Source organism: Elephantulus edwardii, unplaced genomic scaffold (assembly GCF_000299155.1).
Source record: "Elephantulus edwardii isolate Elephantulus edwardi_28Jun2011 unplaced genomic scaffold, EleEdw1.0 scaffold00298, whole genome shotgun sequence".
In the NCBI taxonomy this organism is placed as follows: Eukaryota; Metazoa; Chordata; class Mammalia; order Macroscelidea; family Macroscelididae; genus Elephantulus; species Elephantulus edwardii.
In genome coordinates this window covers 2204698-2214701 of record NW_006400048.1, presented here as the reverse complement: position 1 = coordinate 2214701, position 10004 = coordinate 2204698, and the positions used below count along the sequence as shown (strand labels likewise).

Below are 10004 nucleotides of genomic sequence, written 5' to 3'. Positions count from 1 at the left end.
CGACCAAACTGTGCAGCTCTGCAACTGCATCCTGGCCCATCCTCACCCTTCTGCCCCCAACCCTCACCTCCTTGTACCCCCAATATGTTTTTCCCAATAAAAAAAAAATTTGTAAAACTCTATCTTTACAAAAACATTAAACACTGAGGAAGCAGTAAACAGGAAAGCACTCCTCAGAACAGAGCAAGGAAATACTGCTTTGTTAAAAATTAGGAAAGGAAGAGCATTAAGGATGTGTCCTGTGTCCTATCTCCAGACCTTTTCAATAAATATGCACATCAATCGGGTGGGTAAGCTTTACGAGGAGGATTGTAGCATCAGAATTGGAGGAAGACTTACCTAATGATCCAGGAAGCATAAAAAAAAAAAGACTGGAGAGCATTATGCTCAGTGAACTCAGTCTCATAAGGACAAATACTATATATGACCGTTACTGTAGAAATAAAAAATTATTAAAATATGTATGACAACCTAAGAGAAGGGGGAGCAGAGGGGTGAGGATGGGCAGGGTGGGGTGTATTCATAGGGCAACATAATTTGATAGGTGGAGGGAGGATGGGTAAAGGAAATGGGAAAGATCCAATATGAAAACAGTGTATACAAATTTTTTAAGTAAACAGTATAAAATATTTTAAAAAATATGGAAAAAGTAGAGTCATCAAACAACTGTATGGTACAAAAGAATTTCATGAAACAACATATGATCTAAAGCCAATGATGAAGGAGGAAGATCAAGCTGCTCTGAAGAAATCAGCAAAAAACAAACCCCAGGAATTAATGGAATACTAAATGACATATTTCAACAAACAGATGCTGCACTAGACATGCTTACCAGGCTGTGCCAAACAATCTGGAAGATAGGTACCAAGCCAATTGACTGGAAGAGATCCGTATTTATTCCTATTACCAAAATAAGTGATCCAGTAGAGTGTGGAAATTGCTGAGCAATTTCACTAATATCACATGTAAGAAAAATCCTGTTGAAGAATATACAAAAACGACTGGAACAGAGCTCTGGTGGCCTAGTGGCAAGAAACTGCACTGCAATCTCAGAGGTCCACAGTTCAAATCCACCAGATGTTCTGCTGGAAAAGGAGGGTCAATCTCCTCCTGTACCAGTCAGATCCAATTTGACGGTACACACACAAAAATAATAAAGATTTAAAGAAAAAAAAAAGGGGAAAAAATGACTGGAACAGTACACTGACAAGAACTATGGGAAATACAAGCTGGGTTTAGAAGAGGCCATGGTATTAGGGACATCACAGCCAATGTCTGATGGATCTCAGCTGAAAATAGAAAGTACCAGAAAATTGTCTATCTGGGTTTCATTGACTATGTAAGGGCATCTGATTATGTGGATCACAACAAATTGTGGCTAACATTGAGAAGAATGGGAATTCCAGAACACCTGATTTTGCTCAAGCAAAACATACTTGGAACAGGGACACAGTCCTCAGAACAGAGCAAGGAAATACTGCATAGCTAAAAATTAGGAAAGGAGAGCATCAAGGATGTTTAATGTCTCCAGACCTTTTCAATCTATTTGCAGAACAAATCATTCTGGAAGCTGGGCTTTATAAGGAGGATTGTGGCTTCAGAACTGGAGGAAGACTCATCAACAACCTACATTATGCAGATGACACAACCCTGCTTGCCAAAAATGAGAAGGGCCTGAAGCATTTGCTGCAGAAGGTCAAGGACTGCAGTCTTCAATATGGATTGAAGCTGAATATTAAGAAGACAAAGATTCTCACCACTGGGCCAAATGATCAGAAGACAATCTCTCCGTGATAGATGGAGAGGAAAATGAGAATGTTAACAATTTCCATTTACTCAGATCCATAAAGAACACACTTGGTACCAACAGTCAGGAAATCAACAGATAAAGTACACTGGAAAAAATTGCTGCCAAGGACCTTTCTAGTGCTAAAGAAGAATAGTGTGATGTTAGTCTGAAGACCAAGGTGTGCCTGATCCAGGCTACGGTCTTTACAATTACTTGTTAAGCATCAAAGAACTGGACAATGAATAAGAACAACTATTGTGTTTGAGTTGTGGTGCAGGAGAAGAGTCTTGAACACTGCATGGACTGACAAGAGAACAAACAGGTTTGTCATGGAGATGAAGAAGCCCTTGGAGGCAAAGAATGCTGCCAGGAGAGACTAGTCCCTAAAGAAGGACATCCTGCTTGGAAGGGTAGGGGGACAGTCCAAAAAAGGAAGACCCTGGATGAGATGGATTGTCACAATAACTAGAGTAATGGGATTAAGTTAGGTAAGCTGGAGACAGTGGAAATGGCTCAGGATAAGACAGGTTCAGAGGCACTCTACTCTGAGGGTTGCTCTGAGAGTTGCAGGTGACTTGATGACACATAACAATGACAATAATGGGGCTTTAGATGACTTTTCCCACAATAACAAGGTTTACAATCAGCTATGTTACAAAAACAATTTAAGTACCTGCGTAACATTGGTGAATACCAATGTTCATAGCAGCATTATTCCCTTTTCAAGGAGATTGAAAGGGAAATTGTCAAGTTTATTTGGAGAGGAAAGAGACCCAGAATAAGCAAAGCACTTCTGAAAAACAAAAATGAAGTGTGAGGCATAGCACTCCCTAACCTCAAAACCTATTACACAGCGGTAGTAACCGAAACAGTATGGTTTTCCAGAAAAGATTCCTATCTGGTCTGGAAAACGTATTTGAATTTTGTAAAAAAACTAGTATAACAAAAAATTAAAAAGAAGACAAAAAACCAGCATGGTATTGGTACAATGACAGGAATATAGACCAATGCAACATAATTGAGCACACAGAAATGGACTCAGCTATCTATGATCAACTGATATTCGACAAGGAAATAAAACCTATTAAATGGAGAAAATGAAAACCTCTTTAACAAATGGTACTGGCAAAACTAGACTGTGACTTGCAAAAAACCTGAAACAAGATCCACATCTCATACCATACACAAAAAATCAACTCAAGGTGGAGCAGAAAACTGGAAGTAAATCCCAAAACCACAAAGTTCATCAGAAACAAACTGGGATCAGGCCTAGATGGCCTAGTCATTGGTATAAAGAGACTGCCAAATGGAGTCAGAAATGTGCAACCTGGAGAAGAGAAAACTGACAAATGACGCTCTCTAAAGTAAGTCCCTATGCATATCAACAACATTTTCTACTAGAGTGAAAAGAAATTCTATAGATGGTGAAAAAAACACATTTGGCAATACCATTTGAGACAGGGGTCTCATAGCAAGTTTCCATAATACACAAGAAAAAGCCAGATACCATAAGTATAAAATGGGCAAAAAACACAGAAAAAACTTTCACAAAAGATACAAGGATGGTCAACAAACACATGAAGAAAAATGCTCAAAATCACTGGCAATAAGAGAGAGACAAATAAAAAAAAAAAAAGAGAGAGAGACAAATCAAAACCAAAATGAGGTATCATCTCACTCTAATAACAGTGGCAAAGTTTAACGGGGCAACAAGTAATAAATGTTGGAGAGGATGTGGCGAGAAAGGAACTCTTATAAGTTGTTAGTGGGACTATAAAATGGTACAACCACTCTGGAAGGCAATTTGGTGTTTCCTTCAAAAAGCTGAACACAGAAATTCCATATGAGCCAGATATTCCACTACTTAGAATATACTCTGAACCAAGCAAACTGAAGCTATCAACAATCTCAATCTCTTCGTCATCTATCATGATGCTGCCAATCGGTCCAGTGGTGAGAATCTTCAGTTTTTGGTTGTTGTTTTTTTTTTAATTCCTTCATTAATTTTTAATAAAAGTTCACAGAGAGAAAAAATATACTCTGAGAAAATGAGAACTGAGGCACAGATTTCTACACCAATGTTCGTAGCAGCATTATTCACCATCATGAGAACACAGAAACAGCCCAAATGTCCAGCCACAACAGAATGAACTGAGAAATTAAGAGTACATTTACATGATGGAATACTATGCAGCACAGAGGAACAATGATTTTGTAAATCGCTACCTTACATGGGACGGACTGGAGAGCATTATGCTAAGTGAATTAACTCAAACCCATAAGAAAAAATGCTGTATAAGATGATGATTGAGAATGTATATAAGGATTCAACAGGGTTAGGGGAAGCAGAGGGGCGAGAATAAGTGGAGGAGGGGGTTAACTATAGGGTTGCACAATTTGATGGGTGGGTAAAAGAAATGGGAAAAACAATGCATATGAACTTTGTAAGTAAAGCAGTATAAAATTAAAATTTTATTTTTAAAAAATGCAATAATAAGGGGAGCTCTAGTAGCCTAGTGGCAAGAAGCTACACTGCAATCCCAGAGGTACATTGTTTGAATCCACCAGATGCTCTGCTGGAGAAGGAGGGACAATCTCCTCCTGTACCACTCAGATCTGATTTGACAGTACACAAACACAAAATTTAAAAAAAAATTTTTTTTAAAAAGCAGTAACAAAGGGAGCTCTGGTGGCCTACTGGCAAGAAGGTGCACTGCAATCTCAGAGGTATGCAGTTCAAATCCACCAGATGCTTTGCTGCAGAAGGAGGAGCAATCTCCTCCTGTATCAGACAGATCCAATTTGACAGTACACACACAGAAAAATGATAAAAAAATGCAATAATAACTGATGACTGAAATGCAAATGTATGAAACAATGAAGATGGAATAGCAGTTGGAAAATATGTGCATAGTGATAGAAATGACTCTGGCAGTAAAATAATCAAATTTTGTATTTTCAATTATTTATTCATTGTAAATAACTTTTTTAAAAGCCACAAATGATGACTTTACACAAAGACCTCACTTGATAGGCTACATACAAATTAGATTGACCATATCTGTGGAAGGAATCATTGGAGAAGCTCACTATCAACAATCAAAACAAGGCCAAGGGCAGACTGTGGGTCAGATCATCTAGAGATATTGCAAGTTCTATTACCACCACAGTGAACAGTCACCAAGGTTTTAATCTCCCACTGCATGGGAAATGTATGTTTATACTCTGATGTAGTCTATGAAGTACACTATAACATGATGAAAATGTTTGAAATAGTGTGAAAGTCACCAAAATGCAACACTGGGACACAAGTGAACACACTCTATTGCAGAAAAACAGACCCGCTTAGTGCAAAGTTTCTACAACTTCAATTTGTAAAGAAATGCAGTGTCTGCAAAATACAATAAACTGAAACAAAACAAGAAAAAAAAACACCCAAAATTATTAACATGTGTACCCTTCTCCCTGTTCTCAGAAGCTATGAGATGATGAAAACCAAAGAAAATACTATCCATGTTTTCTTGAGCAAATTTGGGTTCCATGTCTCTGTGATAAGTAGAATAACACTCTACACCCTATACCCCACCATGTCCAGATAGTCATGTACTAATTCCTAAACCATCAAAACCATTTGTTGTTACTGTTGTTAGTTAAGTGCCGTTGTGTAGTAGGTGACAAATAGGAACCCTATAAACAAAAGACCTGAAAACTTGTATAACTTTCATCCATTCTCTAGGTTCATAGGGTTTCCAGAGGCAAACTATTTTGGAAGTGGATGCCACTCCTGCTTCCAAGCTTGTTTTAATTGGGGAGCTCCACCAAACACTGTCCACCATGGGTAACCACTATCGCACTGGACACATCAGTGTCACAGTGTTCAGCTTCACAGTAACCATGAGTTACCTCTGTACAGCAAGTGGACAGACCAAGGCTATACAACCTAGAAGAATGTTTGACCAAAAACAATTACATGACATGAAACATTACATGGTAAAAGAATCTTGCTGATAGAAATTTTTAAAGACTTAACTGAAGCTGAACACTCAAATATGGAAACACAAAGGGGGAGGAACAGGAATGTGAGAAGCATGAATGTAGGAAAAGTAAAATGAAACACATAAATATCAATATACTAGGTACTGACAAAATGAAATGGATTGGCATGGGACATTCTTAATCAGACAATCGTATAACCTACTATGCCAGAGATGACTACTTTAATAGTTAAAAAAGTCATTTCTAGATCCACCTTGAAACACAATGTTGTGAGAGACATTATAATATCCATATGCATATACTAGCATTCAAATATATACACCAACAAGCAGAGCCAAAAATGAGGAAATAGAAGATTTCTACCAACTTTCGCAGTCAGAAATCGATTACACATGCACTCAAGATGTGTTAATAATAATGGGGGACTGGACTGCAACAGTTAGGAACAGGGAAGAAGAATCGCTCAGTAATCAGAAAACATGGACTGTTACAGAAAAGAGGCTGGAGACAGAATGACAGAACTCTGTACAGTCCATGATTTATTAATTGTAAATATGTTTTATAAGAAACAAAAATGCAGACTATACACATAAATTTCACTTGAAGGTATGCAAAAGAATCAGATCAATTATATCTGTTTAAAGAATCACTGGAGAAGCTCAATATCAGCTGTGAAAACAAGGCCAGGGGCTGACTGTTGCACTACTCATACGCAAGTTCTAACCGAAGCTAAAAAGGTCAAATCAAATTGACAGGAACCAAAACGTGACCCTGAGTCTATCCTACCTGAATTTCAAAACCATCTCAAGAACAAAATTGAGGATTTGAACACTAATGAGTGTAGACCAGATGAGCTGTGAGAGGACATCAAGAATATCATCCATAAAGAATTTAAAAGGTCATTACAAAAACAAAGAAGGAAGAAAAGACCAAGAAGGATATCAGATGAGACTCTGAATACTGCACTGCAATGCTGAGAAGCGAGACAGAAGGGAGCAATCAAGAAGTTAAACTGAACAGAAAATTTCAAAGGGCAGCTCGAGAAGACAAAACAAAGTATTAAAATGAAATGTGCACAGAACTGGAGTCAGAAAATCTAAAAGGACAAACTCACTCAGCATCTTGTAAGTGAAAGGAACTGAAAAACTAATTCAAGCCTTGAGTTGTAACACATAAGGATGCTTTGGGCAGTAAATTAAATGATCCAGAAATCATTAAAAGAAAATGGACAGAGTCACTATACCAAAAGGAACTGGCTGACACAGAAGAATTTCATGAAACAATATAAGAGCAAGAGCCTGTGGTGATGAAGGAAGAAGTTCAAGCTGTTCTGAAGGAATTAGCAAAAAAACAATAAAACAGGAATCGATGGAATACCAAATGACATATTTCAAAGGCACTGCCCTGGATGTGCTCACCAAATTGTGCCAAAAAATCTAGTGGACAACTACCCGGCCCACTGACTGAAAGAGATCCATATTTGTTCCCATTCCAAAGAAAGGTGATCTGACAGAGTGTAGAAATTATCTAATATCATTTTAATCACATGCAAGCAAAATTCTACTGAAGACTATCCAAAAACAATTGGAAAAGCACATCAACAGAGAAATGTCAGATGTGCAGGCTGGATCTAGAAAAGGCCACAGTACTAGGGATGTTACAACTAAGCAAAGAGTACAAGAGGAATGTCTGTGTTTCATTGACTATGCAAATACATTTGATTGTGTGGATCACAACAAACTGCAGCTATCTCTGAGAAGAATGGGAATCCCAGAACACCTGATTGTGCTTATGCAAAACCTATCCTTGGACTAGGAGGCAGTCATCAGAACAGAGCAAGAAAACACTTCATGGTTCAAAAACAGGAAGGGATATCTCAGGGTTGTATCTTATCTCCATACCATTTCAATCTATACGCAGAACATATAATCTGGGAGGCTGGGCTCTATGAGAAAGAATGTGGCATCAGGATTGGAGACTCATCAACACCCTGCATTATGCTGATGACATAATCTTGCGTGCTGAAACTGAGGAGGGCCTGAAGCACCTGCTGCAAGAACTGTAGCCTTCAATAAGAACTGAATCTCAACATCAAGAAAACAAATATTCTCACCACTGGGCCAACTGGCAGCATCATTGATAGACAGTGAAGAGATTGAGATTGTAAACAGCTTTAGTTTGCTTGGCTCCACAATCAACACTCTTGGTACCAGCAGCCAGGAAAGCAAAAGATGAATTGCAGTGGGAAATTCTGCTGTCAGGCACCTCTCCAGAGTACTGAAGAGCAATAACGTCAGTCTGGAGACTGAGGTGTGCATGATCCAGAACATGGTCTCCACAACTACTTTCTATACATCAGAAAGCTAGACACTGACTAGGGATGATAGAGAACTGAAGCGACTGAACTGTGATTCTGAAGTATTGACTATATTATGGACTGCTAGGAGAACAAACAAGATTGTCCTGGAGAGGGTGAACCAGGCTCCTCCTTGAAGGCAACGATTCTGAAGTTCCCTCTCACATACTTTGGCCATGATACAAGGAGGGTCCAGTCCTGGGAGAAGAACATCATGCTTGGGAGGGTGGAGGGTCAGTGTAAGAGAAGAAGACCCCCAATGATGTGGACTGACTCAGTGACTGGAGTAATAAGGTTAGGTGTGTCAGCGACAATAAGGTTGGCTCCGGATACAGCATGGTTCAGACCTGCTTTATATAGGGTCGCTATGAGTCACAAGCAACTTGACAACACATTAAAAAATAAAAAATATTTAGAAGACATTATATTGCTAAGATCTCAATTCTCCCCCAAATTGCAGACTCCTGAAAGAACTACAGATATGCAATAAAAAGTAATTCTTATCAGAAGTTATTTTTGTCAACTGTCAATTAGAGTTATATGAAAAAGCAAGTAACATAAAATAGTTCAATCCTTATGGCAGCTGGTAAGTCAACACTGTTTCAATATAAAGTTCCAGTTGTCAAAGTAGTGTGGTATGCTGTTGCTGTTCTTATGTGACGTCAAGTCAGAATCTCCTCATATCTTATCCTTGTTGCTGTTGTTGTTATGTGCCATTGAGTCGCTGGCGACTCACAGCTACCCTAACTAAGTACAAGAGCCCTAAACGCCATTCTATCCTGTGCCAACCTCGCTGTCTCAAACACACTCATTCCCACCACTCTACTCACAGAATCGATCGATCTCATCAAAGGTCTTCCTCTCTTACGCTGTCCCTCCACTCTCCCAAACATGATGTCCCTCTCCAAGGACCACTCTCTCCTTGCAACATGCCCAAAGTAGGTCAAACGAAGCTTCAAAATCCTTGACTCCAAGGAGCAGCCCAGCTTCACTCTCTCCAGGACAAACCTGTTTGTTCTCCTAGCAGTCCATGGAATATTCAACACTCTTCTCCAGCACCACAGCTCAAAGGCATCAATTCTCTTTCTATCATCCCTATTCACTGTCCAACTCTTTGATGCATAGCACATAATTTCAAAGACTATAGCCTGGATCACGCGCACCTTAGTCTCCAGCCTGATGTCATTGCTTTTCAGTACTCTTGAGAAGTCCATCACAGCTGACTTTCCCAACGCAATTCATCTCGTGATTTCCTGGCTGCTGTTACCAAGAGTGTTGACTGTGGAACTAAGTAAACTATAATTCTTAACTATCTCAATCTCTTCACCATCCATACTGAAGCTGCCAATTGGCCCAGTGCTGAGAATCTTTATTTTCTTAATGTTGACCTTAAATCTATATTGAAGACTGAAGTTCTTGACCTTCTCCAGCAAGCGCTTCAGGTCCTCCTCAGTTTCAGCAAGCAGGGTTGTGTCATCCACATAACGCAGGTTGTTGATGATTATTCCACCAATCCTGATGCCACATTCCTCCTCTTAGACACCAGCGTCTCGAATGATCTGTTCTGCATACAGATTGAAAAGGTATGGAGACAAAATGCATCCCCGATGGACCCCTTTCTTGATTTTGAACCATGTGACTGTGTAGATCATAACAAACGGTACCTGACTCTGAGAAGAATGGGAATCCCAGAACATTGAATTGTGCTAATACGAAACCTATACTTGGACCAAGAAACAGTAGTCAGAACACAGCAAGGTAACACTGCATGGTTCAAAATTGGGAAGGGTGTACGCCAGGGATGCATCCTGCCTCCATACCTTTTCAACATGTATGCAGACCATAGTATCCAAGAGGCTGGGC

At 39.3% G+C, this 10004-nt stretch overlaps 1 protein-coding gene across 1 annotated transcript in view; it reads right to left on the bottom strand.

Moving 5' to 3' along the window:
- The window catches only part of AGTPBP1 (ATP/GTP binding protein 1), a 273980-nt gene that overhangs the window by 253717 nt on the left and 10259 nt on the right, over positions 1 to 10004 (bottom strand). The window lies entirely within an intron of this gene.